The sequence below is a fragment of the Dendrobates tinctorius genome, unplaced genomic scaffold, assembly GCF_039654945.1.
Source record: "Dendrobates tinctorius isolate UK_male_01 unplaced genomic scaffold, ASM3965494v1 ptg000158l, whole genome shotgun sequence".
NCBI lineage: Eukaryota > Metazoa > Chordata > Amphibia > Anura > Dendrobatidae > Dendrobates > Dendrobates tinctorius.
In genome coordinates this window covers 19,952,542-19,974,423 of record NW_027361825.1, presented here as the reverse complement: position 1 = coordinate 19,974,423, position 21,882 = coordinate 19,952,542, and the positions used below count along the sequence as shown (strand labels likewise).

General features: G+C 46.5%; 1 protein-coding gene and 1 long non-coding RNA gene across 4 annotated transcripts in view; both read right to left on the bottom strand.

The window, feature by feature from the left end:
* The window catches only part of LRFN1 (leucine rich repeat and fibronectin type III domain containing 1), a 254,965-nt gene extending 235,870 nt beyond the window's left edge, over positions 1–19,095 (bottom strand). For all 3 annotated transcript variants that reach the window (XM_073549033.1, XM_073549035.1, XM_073549034.1), the window contains exon 1: positions 18,745–19,095. The gene's annotated coding sequence lies outside the window, so the exon portion shown is untranslated. The remainder of the gene's footprint in view (positions 1–18,744) is intronic.
* LOC141051908 (uncharacterized) lies at positions 1,280–8,573 on the bottom strand. The gene is made up of 2 exons (XR_012220710.1): positions 3,382–8,573; positions 1,280–3,310 (listed from the first exon to the last, which is right to left on the bottom strand). It is a non-coding gene; the product is annotated as an uncharacterized lncRNA (long non-coding RNA).
* Positions 19,096–21,882: the final 2,787 nt, after the last annotated feature.

Genomic DNA, 21,882 nt, shown 5'->3' with positions numbered 1-21,882 from the left:
CAAATAATATAATTAGGAAAGATGGCAACTGGGTCAGTGTGATGAGCATAACAGGAGATTACGCATCGGAGATGTAATTGCCAGGACCCATTGTTTCCTTACACAGTTGTCAGTGCCGATTTTTTGGCCTTGTAGAGTAGATCCGCAATGTGGAGGGCCGTGGTTATCAATGTGAGGTTGTTGCACAACTAAGACTTCCAGGTCTGGTGTAATAGCTAGGGGGCACGAGGACATTTTCATAATTCCAGTAAGTCCTAATTGCACAATTCTGCATTGCATTTCCTTTAGTCCAATTACAACAACATCATGAATATTTCCATCATCTGCCTGGAAATTTACAATGTAAGGGAATATCATTCAATACGTTATAGGCAACCACCGGAGAAGGACATTATGGTAGGAAGACTAGAAGAAACAAGGCGAAGTGGAAGATCAGCAACCCCATGGCCTGATACTATCAAGATAATGGCGGAGAAGTCCCTGGTGGACCTATCTAGGCTTGCACAAGATAGATCTTCCTACAGAGCATTCATCCACCGAGGCACCATGGATCGAGATCGAGCTGAAGGTCGATAAACAAAAAAAATAGGCAACCACAGCAATTTCCAGGTCTGGAGTCAACAACAGCTTAATCTGGGCCATTGGCCCTGCAGGGGCTACAGAGAACTGGGGAAACATGCTTGGTCAAAACAAGCACCACAGTCAGACTGGAGGAGCACACACCACCAATGGTCCCCAACATCCAGCAGAAGACAACCAAATTTGGAGGTGACCTTGAAACCAATTGCTAGCCATTATGGTTGTCCACCTAAATTAACATCATCTGAATTCGCTAATCAATGAGGGTCTGACCACTGAGACCCACAGACCCATTTTGATAGAGGAGGTGCTCATGCTCGACCTCCGCTTCATTTACTGTCGTTGAGACTGAGTTGAGGACAGCATTCCACTTTTGTCGACAGCCCCCATAGACATTGAAAAAGAGGAGGTTGAGTGTGAGCACCCCCCACTTCATCCAAGATGGGGCCGAAGAGCCCAGTTCTCCGGGTTTCAAAGCCCCGACTTCAGGATCAAAATTTGTGCAAGTTACTCCCAAAGGATAACTTGATATTTTTGTGAATACCTTTTAAGGATGCCAATACAAATTAAATATGTTATCATCACATGCAAGCAATACCCTCAACAGCATGTAATGAACTTCACAACCACCAGGTGGCCACATACAGCATAAACATCTCCCAACAGAGTATCACAAAATATTTTTTTTTTTTTTTTTCAAAGCTGGACATTTAGCATCACTCACCTTGGGACATGTCAAGTCAAGAGGAAAAGTATGAAAGGTCACATGTGACTCAATCTTTAAAAGCAAGTAAATGGAGGCATTTCATCTGCATTGGGACAATAGGGCAGCCATTTGTGTAGAGCCGAATTCATACAAAGTTTATATGCCTTTGTTTGTCACTGCTTTTATGGGTATGTTCTCATAAAAAGTGCTTGCTCCCATTAAACAAGCTCATTATCCATACACAAATCTCATATGCATGGTAATTGTGGTTTAAAGGAAGAACTGAAAGGAGCATGTCTGCAAATGTAGGAAGGCAGCGCTCAGATTACTGCCATAATGAAAGGAAAATTGTGCTGCAGTTACAATATTTCACTACATATTCATTTCACTTTCAGATCCACTTAGTTTATGAGGACGGTTATGTGTGCGGGGATTATTATTCCGAGAGGATTTGGGGCTTTGATATACCTGGAGAATACAATTGGCTTCTGCTGACCCCATAGAACCTGAAGAAGATCAACGTCTCATTCATGGGAAAGTGCTCCTGTTTGTCCTCCAGAAACGAGAAACAGACATTTTTTGTAGTGCGTCCATCAATGCTTCACGTATTAAATTCATGTACTGTACTGCTCTCTACCTGCCCTACATGTACTGTACTGCTCTCTACCAGCACTACATGTACTGTACTGCTCTCTACCTGCTCTACATGTACTGTATTCCTCTTTACCTCTACTACATGCACTAGACTGCTCTCTACATGTACTATATGTACTTTACTGCTCTCTACCTGCATTACATGTACTATACTGCTCTCTACCTGCACTACATGTACTGTACTACTCTGTACCTGCACTACATATTTTGTACTGCTCTCTACCTGTACTATATGAACTGTACTGCTTTCTACCTGTACTGTACTGCTCTCTACCTGTACTACATGTACTGTACTACTCTCTACCTGCATTAAATATATTGTACTGCTCTCCACCTGTACTAGTTGTACTGTACTGCTCTCTACTTGTATTGTGCTGCTCTCAACCTGTACTATACTGCTCTCTACCCACACTACATTTACTGTACTGCTCTCAACATGCATTACATATATTGTTCCGCTCTCCACCTGTACTATATGTACTGCCCTGTTCTCTACTTGTACTGCACTGCTTTCTACGGCACTACACGTACTGTACTGCTCTGTAGCTCCAGGCTTTCTGTCTTCTGCCTCTCTCCTCGGGCACAAATGCCAGCTTGCTCACCACGGCAGCCTCCTCCCGTCTTTTTTTCCAGGTTGGCAGTGTGCCTTGGGAGTGCGCGAGCATGCTTCCCCTCTCTCAAAGGTACTGCGCACGTCCTCCTAAAGTGTCCCCCCAGCCAAAAGCTAGAAAACAGTTACTGTTTAAGGCATCTCCTCCTGCATAGTTGTGCCTGAACAACATTGTTTGTATGTTCTAACATGGATAGCTTGCTAGGTCTCAGGTCTCAGTATTTATATCCAGTATACTTGTCCTGTACTACAGTAGTGTCTGACAGTCTATCAGCCATATCCGCCTGCCTATCAGTCGTGCCTGTGTAGGGTCGGGCTGAGGGAGGCGATTAGGTGGTGCTGATCCAACAGGACTGGGGGGTGACCCACTTCGTGGCGCCGGCAGACATGAGACTGAGACAAGGGTTGTGTCCAACAGTTCAGATTTTATAGTCCGCTTTTCGGATGACCACCGTACGTCATCACAGGAATAGTCCACAATTCACTTTTACACACAGACCCGGGTACCTTCTCTTCTTAGTTTGTCATGGTTTGTGGCGTCCTCTATGGCTCTTCTCTGCTGTGGCTGCCCTAAGCACTTTCACCACAGCATTTCACTCTTTAGAGTACGCCGTCCACCTGACACTCACAGTCTATCTCTATCCGCAGCCACTGTCCTTTTGGGTCACCCCTCGTGACCATCTCCACTGTCAGAAGCTCTCTGTAGGCCTTTTCCGTCTTTCTACCTACAGCAAACTCTCCTCTCTAGTGAGCTCCCTTGGCTGACTGGAACTTCCAGAACCTTCCCTGACCTCTTATACTCTCCAGTCCCAGTAGCTCCGCCCACTATCACCTGACAGTAACCTTTAACCAATGGCAGTGACCTTGACCCATGGCAGCTACATAACCACTCTCTCCTATGCTCCCCACTGCCCTCTAATGGTCAAACGGCCAAATGTCGCCCCTGGCTCTATATCTCAGCCTACACTGCGCTGCTACTCTGCCTCTCTCCTTAGGCAGATCCGTCCATCAGACCAACCTCCCCACACCCGCCTGCATGTCTATCAGTTGTGCCCGCTTGCCTCTCTATGAGCTATGTCCACCTGTGTGCCTCTCTATCAGCCAAGCCTGCCTTCATGCCTCTCTATCAGCTGTGGCCGCCTGCCTGTCTATCAGCCATGCCCGACTGCTTGCCTGTCCATCAGTCATCACTGCCTGCACTTGCCTACCAGGATACCTGTTGTGTCTGCCAGTATCAGCCTGTGTATCTGTCATGCTAGCCACTGTACTAGCCGTGCCAGTCAGTACTTGCCCAGTCCGCCATCCCTGCCTCCAGTCCCTTGTGGGTCATCTGCCATTTACCAGAGGTCAGTCCTGGAGTAGCACCTCCAGTCCGGGTACTGTTCTGCTCTCTACCTGTATTAGATGTACTATACTGTTCTCTACCTGTACGGCATGTACTGTACTGTTCTCTATCTGTACTACATGCACTCTGATGTCCTCTACCTGTACTACATGAACTGTACTGTTCTATACCTGTACTACATTACATGTACTATACTGTTCTGTACCTGTACTACATGTCCTGTACTGCGCTTCACCTGTACTACATGCACTGTGCTGTCCTCTACCTGTACTACATGCACTGTGCTGTCCTCTACCTGTACTACATGTACTGTACTATTCTCTACCTGTGCCACATGTACTATACTGTTCTGTACATGTACAACATGTACTGTACTGTTCTTCACCTGTACTACATGTACTGTGTTGTCCTCTACCTGTAATACATGTACTATACTGTTCTCTACCTGCACCACATGTACTATACTGTTCTCTAGTTTTGCTATATGTACTATACATTTTTTTCAATCTGTACTGCATATACTTTACTGTTATCTACTTGTACTACATGCACTGTACAATTTTCTCTTTTTATTACTTGTACTAATTTACATGCACTGTACATTTCTCTACCTGTACAGCTTATACTACACTGCTTTCTACCAGTATTACTGCTCTTTACCTGTACTATGCGTGCAGTACTGCTCTCTACTTGACCTCTATCATCTATATTACTCTCTAGTTGTACGTGTATTATAGTGACCTATTCCTGTCCTACAGACACTGTACGGCACGCTTTATTTACTTTATGCACAATATTGCACTCTACCTGTACTATATGTACTACATTGCTCTCTACCTGTACATGTGCTGCATTCTTCTTAAATTAGAAGAGGGGATGGGAGGAAAAACAGCAGACAAGAACATGCAGCAGAAGGACAAACTAATCAAGGAAGCTAGATGTGGTACTGAGGACCCAAGACAAGGTACTCAGAAGGAAAATAAGAAAAAGGAAGCAAAACTTCTTTCCTGCATGCTGACCAACGCAAGAAGCCTGACCAATAAGATTGAAGATCTGGAGTTGGTAATGTATGAGGAAAAATACGACATAGTAGGAATAACTGAGACATGGTTAGACGACAGCTATGAATGGGCGGCTAACTTGCAAGGATATGATTTGTTTAGGAGGGATCGTAAAAAAAAGGAAAGGGGGTGGAGTCTGTCTATATATAAAGTCCACTTTAAAGCCCACACTAAGAGAAGATATACAAGAGGGAAATGAAGAGGTGGAGTCTCTATGGGTGGAGATACAAGGAGGGAAAACTAATAAAATCCTCATAGGGGTTTGTTATAAGCCACCAAATATAACAGAAACCACTGAAAATGTATTATTGAAACAAATAGACAAAGCAGCAAATCACAATGAGGTGATTATTATGGGGGACTTCAACTACCCCGACATAGACTGGGAAACTGAAACCTGCGTATCTCAGAAAGGAAACCAATTTCTGTCAGTGACCAAGGATAATTATCTGTCACAACTTGTGCACGGCCCAACTAGAGGGACAGCCCTTCTGGACTTAATTTTAAGCAACAGGCCAGATAGAATAACAGAAGTACGTGTCGATGGGCACCTAGGGAACAGTGACCACAATATAATACAATTCCACTTGTCCTTCAGTAAGGTGCCCCGGAAGGGGTTACAAAAACGCTGAATTTCAGGAAAGCAAAGTTTGATCAGCTTAGAGAGGACCTTCGCCGAATTGATTGGGACAATGTCCTCAAAAATAGGAACACAGAAAATAAATGGGAAATATTTAAATCAGTCTTACACACCCACTGCGAGCTAGCCATACCGTACAGAAATAAAAGGGCTAGGAACAGGAGAACACCAATGTGGCTAAATAAGGATGTAAAAAGGGCAATAAATAACAAGAACAAGGCATTTAAGAAGCTAAAACAAAAAGGCAATGAAGAAGAATTAAAAAGTTATAGAGAAAAAAATAAAATGTGTAAAAAACAAATACATTTAGCAAAAGTGGAAACTGAGAGACTCATTGCTAAGGAAAGTAAAACAAACCCCAAACTATTCTTTAATTATATAAACAGTAAAAAGATTAAAATTGATGGTGTCGGCCCTTTAAAGAACAATGAGGGTGAAATCATAGAGAGCGATGTGGGAAAAGCAAATGTTTTAAATACTTTTTTCTCAACAGTGTTCACACAGGAAAAGGATTTGCAGGGCAAATGCAGAGTGATAATGTAAACTCCCCATTAAGTATTACCTGCCTAACCCAGGAAGTGCAGAACCGCCTTAGTAAGATTAAAATTGACAAATCACCAGGCCCTGATGGCATTCACCCTCGGGTATTAAGGGAGTTAAGTAATGTGATAGACAGGCCTCTATTCCTTATATTTAAAGACTCTATAGAAACAGGGTCTGTTCCTTTTGATTGGCGGCAAGCAAATGTGGTACCAATATTCAAAAAGGGGTGTAAAAGGGAACCTGGAAACTATAGGCCGGTAAGCTTAACATCTGTTGTGGGTAAAATTTTTGAAGGGTTTCTAAGGGATACCATTATGGAATATCTCAATGTTAATAAATGTTTAACTCCATATCAACATGGATTTATGAAGGATCGCTCCTGTCAAACTAACCTGATCAGCTTCTATGAGGATGTAAGCTCTCAAATGGACCAAGGAAAATCATTGGATGTCATTTATCTCGACTTCTCTAAAGCATTTGACACTGTCCCACATAAAAGATTGGTAAGTAAGATGAGAAAGCTTGGGCTAGGGGAAAATGTGTGTAGATGGGTAGGTAGCTGGCTTAGTGATAGGAAACAAAGAGTGGTTATTAATGGTGCATACTCAGATTGGGCATGGGTTACTAGTGGGGTACCACAGGGTTCTGTATTGGGCCCCCTACTATTTAATATATTTATTAATGATCTAGTGGATGGCTTACACAGTAAAATATCAGTATTTGCAGATGATACAAAACTATGTAAGGTAGTTTACACAAAGGAGGACAGTTTGCAACTACAGACAGATTTGAGTAAATTGGAGAATTGGGCTGGAAAATGGCAAATGAGGTTTAACACAGATAAGTGTAAGGTTATGCACATGGGAAGGAGAAACAGATGCTACAATTACTTACTAAATGGGAAACTGCTGGGGAAATCAGACATGGAAAAAGACTTAGGCATCTTACTCAATAAGAAGCTAAATTGGAGTGCCCAGTGTCAGGCAGCTGCCACCAAAGCAAATAGGGTAATGGGATGCATTAGAAGAGGTCTGGGGACACGAGATGAAAACATAATTCTCCCTCTGTATAAATCACTCGTCAGACCACACTTGGAGTATTGTGTGCAATTTTGGACTCCGGTGCTAAAGAAAGACATTACTGAACTTGAAAGGGTTCAAAGGCGGGCTACTAAAATGATAAATGGAGTTGGTTCACTACAATACCCAGAAAGGTTATCAAAATTAGGTCTATTTACTCTAGAAAAGAGAAGACTTAGGGGAGACCTAATATATATGTACAAGTATATCAGAGGGCAATACAGAGATCTCTCCAATGAACTGTTTGTACCAAGGACTGTGACAAGAACAAGGGGGCATTCTCTTCGTTTGGAGGAAAGACAATTTCTGCACCAGCATAGAAGAGGGTTCTTCACGGTAAGAGCAGTGAGGCTCTGGAATTCTCTTCCTGAGGAAGTGGTGATGGCCAACTCACTGAATGAATTTAAGAAAGGAATGGATGCTTTTCTTGTAACAGTATAGAAGGTTACGAATAACAGAATATTATATGTAGATGGTTGACTCAGCTTAGGGGAAGGAATTTTTTTTCCCTATGGAGAAAATTGGCTTCTACTCTGTGGGTTTTTTTTTCCTTCCCCAGGATCAACAATGCAGAACAGCTGCACTAAAAATAGGCTGAACTAGATGGACATAAGGTCTTCCTTCAGCCTTCAAAACTATGTTACTATGTTACGTGCTTTCTACCTGTGCATGTACATCACTTATACTGGACCCTATAGAAGCTCCAGTCCTGAACATAGAAAGTGACCGTCTGCTTCCAGCATATCTTTCTGACTTAGAGGTGCTTCTCACAAAATTAGAATATTATCAAAAAGTTAATTTATTTCAGTTCTTCAATACAAAAAGTGAAACTTACGGTATATATTATATACACACAGGGTGATCTATTTCAAGTGTTTATTTCTGTTAATGTTGATGATTATGGCTTACAGACAATGAAAACCCAAAAGTCATTATCTCGGTAAATTAGAATACTTTATAACACCAGCTTGAAAAATGATTTTAAAATCCACAACGTTGGCCTACTGAAATGTATGTTCAGTAAATACACTCAATACTTGGTCAGGGCTCCTTTTGCATCAATTATTGCATCAGTGCAGCGTGGCATGGAGGCGATCAGCCTGTGGCACTGCTGAGGAGTTATGGAAGCCCAGGTTGCTTTGATAGCAGCCTTCAGCTCGACTGCATTGTAGGGTTTGGTGTCTCTCATCTTCCTTGACAATTCCCCATAGATTCTCTATGGGGTTAAGGTCAGGCGAGTTTGCTGGCCAATCAAGCACAGTGATATTGTTGTTTGTAAACCAGGTATTGGTACTTTTATTAACAGAAATAAACACGTGAAATAGATCACTCTGTTTGTAATGACTCTATATAATATATGAGCTTCACTTTTTATATTTAAGAACTGAAATAAATTAACTTTTTGATGATATTATAATTTTGTGAGAAGCACCAATGTATTTCGAGTTATCTGCCTTTTCTAAATATCATTTATTTTTCTTATTTCTGGGTAAGTGTAACCAATCGCTAGCTTTCTATAATCCTTGGCTAACACTTGGCTATTAAAATGTAATTGGCTATTGATGGTGACCAAAATCTGACACTGGGGACTCCTACCAGTATATCCCAGTATACATCCCCAGCTATAATGGCAGCCCAATGAGAACATTCCAAATGGCAGCATCAGGTCCTAGAAGATGGCATCTACAACCATCGAGCGCAGTCACAACACAAGACATTGCCTACCACACTGTGGGACCCCCTATACTGTACCAATGGCTGTAACGCAGCATTAATGACACAGATCGGAGGTCAGGACGTGACGTGGACTCCATGGTCATCATTTATTGACGCATACTAGAATCAGAAAATTCCAGTCTAACGAACTCAGGATCAGAGACCAGGCCTATTCCCGACAGAGCGCTGCTGTCTACGAGGACTGATCATTGCACAGATGACACATGGTTCATTGCTTGTAGCAGAAATTGATGGAAGATGACGTTATTTTTAAGATGGGGAAGGAACTACAATGCAAAGGATAAGCAGCATGGCAGCAACGCATCCGCATGCAGTAATTACAGTGACTAGTCATCTACTACTGGGCTGTTCCAAATTCTGCTGCGATCACATCCATGTTGAGGGCTCAATTCAGAGCCGTGGAAGCAAATTCAGTCTCAGATGTAAGAAATCTTGCTGCTTTCTTGGCAGAAACCAACGGACCCCATTGGGTCCTTCAGTTGGCATTAGTTATTTGTCACATGGTGGGTTAAGTACCGTGTTATTATCACTGATGTGAACAGAGCCTTAAGCCCCCCACATGAGCAGATCCCTCAAGACCCCTGAAATCAAAGGAGCGTTTTTCAAGAATTGTCTGGTGGCTTATTTCTCCAAAAACAAAAGGATTGGTAGTCATAAACCAGACATCATCTGTCAGGGGAGGGTCAGTAGACCCCCATACACATTAGACAAGCCGATATCAGAGGCTTCATCCGACGTCGGTCTAATGTGTATGGCGACCTTTACTGTGGATCACACACACTGAGAAATAAGAGTCAGACAGAGTTGGAGATTTCTGTTCCCTCTAGGATAAAAAGCAAATAATCTATTAAAGCCGGGGGTCTTATCTGCAGGGACCACACAAAAGCTAAGAAAGCTCTGATCAACCATACGGGACATGGATCCTAAAGAAATTCCACCACATATTTGACCTATAGAATCATGACCCTTTTTAGACTTTATGTAGGGTCCAGATAATTCTGCTACACATTGTCTGGGGATGTTAAAAAAGCAATGGAAGCGATACTCTGTCCAGCCACTGATCTGGATCCAGCGCAGGACGCTGCGTGGTCGACGCAACACCGGCAGGAGGTCGCTGTGGCTCACAGCAGCAGCACCACTGAATACCGCCACGGTCAGGAGACTTACGCCAAGGCTGATGACGCAGTTCAGAAGTCACCTGGACATGGCAGCCAATCACTGGTCCCGGCAGTCCGCCAGTAGCTTTGAACCATGAGGACTGCCTGCCGGTACAAACAGCGACCACAGAGTTGCTGGTCCTGGATCCAGGTATGTAGTGGGAGGTGAATATTGCTTCTGCTGTTGTTTTTTAACATACCAAGCCATCAGGGTAACCAGGTTACCCTTTAAGCCTGGTTGGTTGTCCAATGGATAATGTAGAAGGGACCAAGGTAAGAAGAAGCTGGAGAAGTGGCTTCCTGTGGTTACAGACATCTTATAGGTGACTAGATGCAGATGCAAGAACCATTTTTTTAATTGGCTAAGGATCACACTTACAGATAAATTGAGTTCAATGAATTGAATTATTGTATTGTATTGTATTAGCAAAACCCTCAACATTTCACATCGCATCCACTAGGTGGCCACATAGAGCAGAAACATTCCCCAGCAGAGTATCACAAAATTGTGTTTTGTTTTTTTCAGCTAATATTCAGCCAAGTGTAAAGATTAGGAAGGACACAATAAATCAAGAGCACTTTTCATAGGTTTCTCCCATCCCATGTTTAGACTCTGGCACTGATAGGACAACCTATCCAATCATCATCGAGCTCACGTCGTTTTCTCAGGAAGCCCCCGTCGCCAGTAACATATGTTCCCCGAGTTCATTCCTGATGATGTTTGTAGCAGGATCTCACAGATTGTGCTCATTATGGAAATAAACAGCAAACCTAAAATACAATATGGGTTACATAAAAGTACTAATGACATTAACAAACCGGAAAGTTGCAAGACTTGACGATAAGCGAGAAACGCGTGATCTTAATTAAGGTTTTTCTTTTTTTCTCACACTCCGGTTGACTTGAAGGACAGTTTCACTAAGTTAATTTTGTACATGAACGGTAAATAAATGACATCTACTGTATAATGAGAGAAGGGAGATGGAGACTGAAAAACGAGAGCGCGAGCAAAGAATGAGACATAAAAAAGAGGAAAATATGGATGCTAAATGTGCATACATGTAATGTTATTATGCCCTGATCCATTAGACATGCTGGGTTGCCAACAGCCCACGGCACTTTTTTTTTTTTACTCTGCCCATAAAAAAAAAATGAGATGTGTCCATGATCTTTATGAAGCTTGTGAAGATTATAAAGATCATTACTATCATTATTTACCAGTAAATGTTGCATTAAAGGGGTTGTCAAGCCTTGGGGTTTAAGTCTGCAGTCACTCTATGTGCGTGTGAAGTGCGCGCTGTTAGGGTTAATCAGTGCCAGGAGCATGCAATTTACATACATGCGGTCACATGCCGACTAGACATCGCAGCCTCGCTCAATGCAAGTGAATCAAGTGAGGCCAGACAAGTCTAGTCGGAATGTGGCCAGAAGTATGAAAATCCTATACCTGATACTTGGGGTCATATGACTGCCCGCTCCTGCTGCCGTCTCTGGAGAATCCTAACAGTGCACGCTGTGAGGATTCACAAGTCTGCAGTCACATAGAGACCCTGGACAACCCCTTTAGTGGGATAATGGTACAGAATGGTAATCAGCCGTGACGGCTATTGTAAAATTCTCGCATGAAGAAAGCCATTTCCTACCCGCTGTGGCTCAGCGGAGATTCAAGGTAAAGGAAATGCCAGCCGTCTTCCAAATAAAATGGTGCGCTTTTTACCAATGTCTTTATAATTGCGATATTCTCTAGTTTATCCAAATAAATTGCTAAGTTTTGCCAAAAAAAAAATGCAGTTTATTTGGATAAGCCAGAGAATGTCGCAATTATAAAGATATTGATAAGTAGCATACCATTTATTGAGAAAACGGATGGCGTTTCCATTTTCCACAACCTCTTTAACACCAGTATTATGTATGGACTGTAGACATATATCACTTAAAATCCTAACAATTTTTTTTAAGGTTTTTCAATGTGTTCGTAAAAAAATGTTGGATGTCTGTGATTTAAAAAAAAAAAAAATTAAATAAAAATCAAGTTGACAACTCTAGTCCCTTAATAATACGTCAGGGTGTCCTACTGCAATCACTATAGCATGGATAGGCAATCGAAGCAAGAGTTTAATCCTGCAGTGGAAGAAGGGTCCATGAGGACTGGGATCCAGCATCACATCACTTTTACTGTGCCATTAAAAACATGGTGAGAGAAAGCAAAAAAAAAAAAAAAAGGGAAAGGATAAGCAGGCTTACGCATTTCAGGTTAGCAACCCTTACTCATAGCTAGGTCTGCCGGGATTCTAGTGGTTTTCACACTATTTTTTTCTCCTTCCCTTTAATCCTGCAGTGCCACCCAAAAGAAATGAAGCATTATGTGATGCCCATTGAAATCTATGCACTTTTAATGTCCTCCAGAATGACAGACGCTCTTTGAAGTTTTTGGCTGCTTGATAATGGTTACCCTTTTTTTCACTATGTATGAAAAGGGTCGAAAATTCCCTTTAAACCAAGCCAGATAGGAATAAACCCAATGCTAAACCACCAGCAAACAATCTTAGCTGTGATCTACTCTTGACCATTAGATCCCATGAGACACCAGGACTTTAGACCCTAGAAGATCTGCACAATTGCACCTTTTCACTAATGGTTACCTATGTACCACATTCACACAATGTATCATCCCAGCCCTGGTTACAGCACTGACCGACATTGTATCAAGTCTCCCATATAATTACAAATAACATAAACCTTCCGTGTAAACAAATGAGATCCAGATTATTCACTGGGTTAATGACATTTGCAATCCGTTTCCTACCTACTTGCTCCCCAGCGATGATCGCGTTGCTGCTTTGGGCACCGCAGACGCTATTAGATCGGTGCTGAGGTATCACCACCTTGCATGCGATTCTATGTAACATCATCATGTCATGATACATACAGACCGTAAAGTGCATCCAGGGCATAGGCATAAAGGATGACATTGGGGTCAAATTTTATATGATATGTGTCAAGGCTGGAAGATCATGCATCAAGGAGAAGAAAAAAAAACCACAAGCATGTTCCTGGGCTTTTTGATGTAGAGTGCTGACTAGTGATAAGATGGTGGGATGCATTTTGCTGGCATGTCTCAAGGGGAGCAGCATATATGTGGATGTCACCTCTAAGGGGTATGCAAATTATTTATCGTAACCGGATTTGGTTTTCGGAGCTGCAGCGTGCACATTAATGGTGTTAGTTGCTTCTGACATGTCTCACGGATCGTTATTTGCAGCTCATATGTTCCAGGTTGTTACCAGGTAGGCTGACGGATGCCGGCTATTAGGAGATGGAACGCTGTATGTTAATGACCTGCATTGGGAAGACATGACGTGACATACACACCGACTTCTTAGCCCGTGACGCGGATGCTGTTTTCTAGATTCAGATGAAGATAACACAGTTCAGAGACGTGGACATGTTCAGCAGCAGTGGGGAGGCTCAGCATCATGGACGCCGGCACTTTTATCATTATAGAAAAGGGTGTTCATCAATATGGGCAGGTGGGCACACAGGGCTATGCTGAGCAATAAGATGAGGGATCAGCACCACGAATACAGGAATGCTTAGCCGTGAAAAGCGGATCAGCGCTAGGTTCGGCCATATGGATCAGCGTTATGATCAACGGTATTTGGCTACGGCAGGTTCAGCTATGTGGAGAAAAACAGGCTTAGGAACATTAGCAAGAGCTGGTTCAGCACCATGGACAGTGGTGATAATACGGACTCAAAGAGCATCACCTCCAGGGACACCTCCAATAATAAGGACTAAGGCTGGTTTCACATTTGCGCTTTTGTGCGCAGCGCATCGTGCGCACCCGTGCGCATGCGCACTGCGCACCTATGTTTAACATGACGTGCGCATGTTTTTGCGCACACTTGCGTTTTCGTGCGCATGCGTTTTTTTGTCTTTTGCGCCAGGTGCGCCAGACGCAACATGTTGGATTTTTTGGTGCGCCCTGTCTCGGCAAAAAAACGCATGCGCACGCTTGCGCACGGAATGCGCAAAAACAACACATTGAAGTCTATGGTAACGCATGCGTGCGCACGGTCTTGCGCACGGTTGCGTTTTTTTAAGCATGCGTTTTTGAGTGAAACAAGTCTAGAATGTTCTCTAGACAATGGAAAAAACGTCACACTTAAAAACGCATGCGCATAAAAAACGCCAACGCATGCAAAAAACGCATGTAAAACGCAAACAACGCTGCGTTTTTTTTACACATCAGCGTGCGCATGACGTTAAAAAAACGCGCGTTTGTTTTGCGTTTTTCTTTGCGTTTTTTATGCGCCCGATGCGCTGCGCAAAAAAACGCTAATGTGAAACTAGCCTAACGCACCATTGACAGAGGCAATAATATGGACTACAGTCGGGTCAGCACTAGGTATAGTAATATGGACTAGAGCAGGATTAGAGGAAAGAGGCACCAATATGGACTAGAACTGGTTCAGCACTATAGATAGGAGCTGGTTTAGTCATATGGACTAGAAAAGGTCCAGCACCAATGATAGAAGTATTAATATGGACTAGAGTAGGCTTAGTATGGAGGACGGGGCAGTAATAAGGACTACAGTAGACTTAGTATGGAGGACTGGGGCAGTAATATGGACTAGAGTAGGCTCAGTATGGAGGACTGGGGCAGTAATATGGACTAGAGTAGGCTCAGAATGGAGGACAGGGGCAGTAATATGGACTACTGTAGGCTCAGAATGGAGGACAAGGGCAGTAATATGGACTAGAGTATGCTTAGTATGGAGGACTGGGGCAGTAATATGGACTAGAGTAGGCTCAGAATGGAGGACAGGGGCAGTAATATGGACTAGAGTAGGCTCAGTATGGAGGACTGGGGCAGTAATATGGACTAGAGTAGGCTTAGTATGGAGGACTGGGGCAGTAATATGGACTAGAGTAGGCTCAGAATGGAGGACGGGGGCAGTAATATGGACTAGAGTAGGCTCAGTATGGAGGACTGGGGCAGTAATATGGACTAGAGTAGGCTCAGAATGGAGGACAGGGGCAGTAATATGGACTAGAGTAGGCTCAGTATGGAGGACTGGGGCAGTAATATAGACTAGAGTAGGCTCAGAATGGAGGACAGGGGCAGTAATATGGACTACGGTAGGCTCAGAATGGAGGACAGGGGCAGTAATATGCACTAGAGTAGGCTTAGTATGGAGGACAGGGGAAGTAATGTGGACTACAGTAGGCTCAGAACGGAGGAGGGGGCAGTAATATGGACTAGAGTAGGCTTAGTATGGAGGTCAGGGGCAGCAATATGGACTAGAGTAGGCTCAGAATGGAGGACAGGGGCAGTAATATGGACTAGAGTAGGCTTAGTATGGAGGACAGGGGCAGTAATATGGACTAGAGTAGGCTTATTATGAAGGACAGGGGCTGTAATATGGCCTAGAGTAGGCTTACTTTGGAGGAGAGGGGCAGTAAAATGGACTAGAGTAGACTTAATATGGAGGTCAGGGGCAGTGATATGGACTAGAGTAATATGGACTAGCGTAGGCTTAGTATGGAGGACAGGGGCAGCAATATGGATAGGAGCTGGTTTAGTAATATGGACTAGAACAGGTCCAGCACCAATGATGTATTAATATGGACTAGAGTAGGTTTAGTATGGAGGACAGGGGCAGTATTATGGATTAGAGTAGGCTTAGTATGGAGGACGGGGTAGTAATATGGATTGGAGTATGTTTAGTATGGAGGACAGGGGTAGTAATATGGACTAAAGTAGGTTCACTATGGAAGACATGGGCAGTAATATGGACTAGAGGAGGCTTACCATGGAGGACAGGGGCAGTAATATGGACTAGAGTAGGCTTAGTATGGAGGACAGGGGAAGTAATATGGACTAGAGTAGGCTTAGTATGGAGGACAGGGGCAGTAATATGGACTAGAGTAGGCTTAGTATGGAGGACAGGGGAAGTAATATGGACTAGAGTAGGCTTAGCATGGAGGACAGGGGAAGTAATATGGACTAGAGTAGGCTTAGTATGGAGGACAGGGGAAGTAATATGGACTAGAGTAGGCTTAGTATGGAGGACAGGGGCAGTAATATGGACTAGAGTAGGCTTAGTATGGAGGACAGGGGAAGTAATATGGTCTAGAGTAGGCTTAGCATGGAGGACAGGGGAAGTAATATGGACTAGAGTAGGCTTAGTATGGAGGACAGGGGAAGTAATATGGTCTAGAGTAGGCTTAGTATGGAGGACAGGGGAAGTAATATGGTCTAGAGTAGGCTTAGCATGGAGGACAGGGGAAGTAATATGGACTAGAGTAGGCTTAGTATGGAGGACAGGGGAAGTAATATGGTCTAGAGTAGGCTTAGCATGGAGGACAGGGGAAGTAATATGGACTAGAGTAGGCTTAGTATGGAGGACAGGGGAAGTAATATGGACTAGAGTAGGCTTAGTATGGAGGACAGGGGAAGTAATATGGTCTAGAGTAGGCTTAGCATGGAGGACAGGGGAAGTAATATGGACTAGAGTAGGCTTAGTATGGAGGACAGGGGAAGTAATATGGTCTAGAGTAGGCTTAGCATGGAGGACAGGGGCAGCAATATGGACTAAAACAGGTCCAACACCATGGAGAAGGACAGTAATATGAATTCCAGCACATTTAACCCATGGATGGGGAAGCAATATGGACTAGAACTGGTTCAGCAATATAAATAGGAGCAGGTTTAGTAACATTGACTAGAACAAGGGAAGCACCACAGATAATGTCCAATTACTTAGACTAAAGGAGGTCAAACACTATTGATAGAGGTTTTAGTGTGGACTAGGGCAGGTTTAGCAAAAAATAAAAGGGGAATCAAAGTGGATTAGAACTGGTTCAGCATTGTGGAGAAGGTTATCAATATAGATTAGAATTGGTCCAGCAATATAAACAGGAGCAGGTTTAGTCATATTGACTAGAGCAGGTCCAGTACCATGGAGAGCAGCAGAAATACGGACTAGAACAGGTCTAGCACCATGGAGAGGGGAGGCAATATGGACTAGAGCAGGTCCGGCACCATGGAGAGGGGCGGCAATATGGACTAGAGCAGGTCCAGCACCATGGAGAGGGGCGGAAATATGGACTAGAGCAGGTCCAGCACCATGGAGAGGGGCAGCAATATGGACTAGAACAGGTCCAGCACCATGGAGAGGGGCAGCAATATGGACTAGAACAGGTCCAGCACCATGGAGAGGGGAGGCAATTTGGACTAGAGCAGGTTCGGCACCATGGAGAGGGGCGGCAATATGGACTAGAGCAGGTCCAGCACTATGGAGAGGGGAGGCAATATGGACTAGAGCAGGTTCGGCACCATGGAGAGGGGTGGCAGTATGGACTAGAGCAGGTCCAGCACCATGGAGAGGGGCAGCAATATGGACTAGACCAGGTCCAGCACCATGGAGAGGGGAGGCAATATGGACTAGAGCAGGTTCGGCACCATGGAGAGGGGTGGCAGTATGGACTAGAGCAGGTCCAGCACCATGGAGAGGGGCAGCAATATGGACTAGACCAGGTCCAGCACCATGGAGAGGGGCAGCAATATGGACTAGAGCAGGTTCAGCACCATGGAGAGGGGAGGCAAAATGGACTAGAGCAGGTCGAGAACCATGGAGAGGGGCGGTAATATGGACTAGAGCAGGTCCAGCACCATGGAGAGGGGGCGGCAATATGGACTAGAGCAGGTCCAGCACCATGGAGAGGGGCGGAAATATGGACTAGAGCAGGTCCAGCACCATGGAGAGGGGCGGCAATATGGACTAGAGCAGGTCCAGCACCATTGGTAGAGGTATTATTATGGACTAGAGCAGGTCCAGCACCATGGAGAGGGGCGGCAATGTGAAACTAGAGCAGGTCCGGCACCATTGATAGATGTATTAGTATGGACTAGAGTAGACTTAGTATGGAGGACATAGGCGGTAATATGGGCTAGAGCAAGTTCAGATAGGAGCAGGTTTAGTGATATTGATTATAGCAGGTTTATTACCAAGGAGATGGACTAGAGTAGAGTCAGCTCCATGCTCCAGGACGGGTCAGCACTGGGCTCCATAGACATCACTGTAGCAGGTCCAGCATCAGGACTGGGACTCTGTGTCCGAGGACTTATGCACTGGGCAGGGGTGAGACCAGGACCATGGGAAGAAATGTTCATCACCATGGACAGGGGCATGAGAAGCTGCCAAACATGGGAGCCAGAAAGCCAGAGCTTGCAGGGAATGTCAGAGACAGTCCCAGCACAGAGACAGTCCAGTTCAGAGACAGCCCAGTACAGAGACAGTCCCTGCACAGAGACAGTCCCAGCATAGAAAGTCCCTGCACAGAGACAGTCCCAGCATAGACAGTCCCAGCACAGAGACAGTCCCAGCATAGACAGTCCCAGCACAGAGACAATTCCTGCACAGAGACAGTCCCAGCACAGAGACAGTCCCACTCCCAGCACAGAGACAGTCCCAGCACAGAGAAAGTCGCAGCACAGACTGGAGAGGAGACACCGCCAATGACAGTCACTAGATATCCACAACCCTAAAATGAGACATCCAGGAGTGGTGCCGCCACCATCAGGCGGCTGAGGCGGGGAGGCTGGCACTGCAGTGTGTGGCACCTACCTTCCGCTGGGCTCTCTGCGCCATGCCATCCACTTGGTGCCCGCACTGGCCGCCCCTGCTGCAGCAGCCCCCGCCTCAAGCAACCAGCTGGCACGGAAGGGGCATTCAAAGGGCACGACGGGCTCCATCCATAGCTCCAATCCCCGGCTAATGATCCCAGGCCATCCTGCTGCCCCCAGCACAGCGCACAGCTCGGCGGCCCCCCGAGAGGCAGGAACGGGGCGCACATCCGAGCCCCGGGAGGACCGAGCGGCGCATCCACTCCTCGCTCGCTGAGTCTGGGTGTTTGGGGTGGGGGAGGCTGGAGGTGACAGGGAGGGAGGACGAGGCTGGGAGGAGGGAGGACGGGGCTGGGAGGAGGGAGGACGAGGCTGGGGATAGGAGGAGTCCGCTGCCAGTCTCCAGCACTGCACCACGGCGGAGACTGGGCTCACACGTGCAATGTCTGCCCACAGCAGTGCCAGCCTGCAGCCAGGCATGACATGTATGGCAGAGCAGGGCGACCACACAGGGGTCACCACCCACAGGGGTGACTACACAGAGCGACTACCCACAGGGACCACTACCCACAGGGACCGCTACCCTCAGGGACCGCTACCCACAGGGACCACTACCCACAGGGACCGCTACCCTCAGGGACCGCTACCCACAGGAATCACTACCCACCAGAATCACTACCCACAGGGACCGCTACCCACAGGGACCGCTACCCACAGGAATCACTACCCACCAGAATCACTACCCACAGGGACCGCTACCCACAGGGACCGCTACCCACAGGGACCGCTACCCTCAGGGACCGCTACCCACAGGAATCACTACCCACCAGAATCACTACCCACAGGGACCACTACCCACAGGGACCGCTACCCTCAGGGACCACTACCCACAGGAATCACTACCCACCGGAATCACTACCCACAGGGACCACTACCCACAGGGACCGCTACCCACAGGGACCACTACTCACAGGAATCACTACCCACCAGAATCACTACCCACAGGGACCACTACCCACAGGAATCACTACCCACCAGAATCACTACCCACAGGGACCACTACCCACAGGGACCGCTACCCTCAGGGACCACTACCCACAGGAATCACTACCCACCGGAATCACTACCCACAGGGACCACTACCCACAGGGACCGCTACCCACAGGGACCACTACTCACAGGAATCACTACCCACCAGAATCACTACCCACAGGGACCACTACCCACAGGGACCGCTACCCTCAGGGACCACTACCCACAGGAATCACTACCCACCAGAATCACTACCCTCAGGGACCACTACCCACAGGAATCACTACCCACCAGAATCACTACCCACAGGGACCACTACCCACAGGGACCGCTACCCTCTGGGACCGCTACCCACAGGGACCACTACCCACAGGAATCACTACCCACAGGGACCGCTACCCTCAGGGACCGCTACCCACAGGGACCACTACCCACAGGAATCACTACCCACCAGAATCACTACCCACAGGGACCACTACCCACAGGGACCGCTACCCTCAGGGACCACTACCCACAGGAATCACTACCCACCAGAATCACTACCCACAGGGACCACTACCCACAGGAATCACTACCCACCAGAATCACTACCCACAGGGACCACTACCCACAGGAATCACTACCCACCAGAATCACTACCCACAGGGACCACTACCCACAGGGACCGCTACCCTCAGGGACCACTACCCACAGGAATCACTACCCACCAGAATCACTACCCACAGGGACCACTACCCACAGGGACCGCTACCCACAGGAATCACTACCCACAGGGACCGCTACCCTCAGGGACCGCTACCCACAGGGACCACTACCCACAGGAATCACTACCCACCAGAATCACTACCCACAGGGACCACTACCCACAGGGACCGCTACCCTCAGGGACCACTACCCACAGGAATCACTACCCACCAGAATCACTACCCACAGGGACCACTACCCACAGGAATCACTACCCACCAGAATCACTACCCACAGGGACCACTACCCACAGGAATCACTACCCACCAGAATCACTACCCACAGGGACCACTACCCACAGGGACCGCTACCCTCAGGGACCACTACCCACAGGAATCACTACCCACCAGAATCACTACCCACAGGGACCACTACCCACAGGGACCGCTACCCTCAGGGACCACTACCCACAGGAATCACTACCCACCAGAATCACTACCCACAGGGACCACTACCCACAGGAATCACTACCCACCAGAATCACTACCCACAGGGACCACTACCGACAGGGACCGCTACCCTCAGGGACCACTACCCACAGGAATCACTACCCACCAGAATCACTACCCACAGGGACCACTACCCACAGGAATCACTACCCACCAGAATCACTACCCACAGGGACCACTACCCACAGGGACCGCTACCCTCAGGGACCACTACCCACAGGAATCACTACCCACCAGAATCACTACCCACAGGGACCACTACCCACAGGAATCACTACCCACCAGAATCACTACCCACAGGGACCACTACCGACAGGGACCGCTACCCTCAGGGACCACTACCCACAGGAATCACTACCCACCAGAATCACTACCCACAGGGACCACTACCCACAGGAATCACTACCCACCAGAATCACTACCCACAGGGACCGCTACCCACAGGGACCGCTACCCTCAGGGACCACTACCCACAGGAATCACTACCCACCAGAATCACTACCCACAGGGACCACTACCCACAGGGACCGCTACCCTCAGGGACCACTACCCACAGGAATCACTACCCACCAGAATCACTACCCACAGGGACCACTACCCACAGGGACCGCTACCCTCAGGGACCACTACCCACAGGAATCACTACCCACCAGAATCACTACCCACAGGGACCACTACCCACAGGAATCACTACCCACCAGAATCACTACCCACAGGGACCACTACCCACAGGGACCGCTACCCTCAGGGACCACTACCCACAGGAATCACTACCCACCAGAATCACTACCCACAGGGACCACTACCCACAGGAATCACTACCCACCAGAATCACTACCCACAGGGACCACTACCCACAGGGACCGCTACCCTCAGGGACCACTACCCACAGGAATCACTACCCACCAGAATCA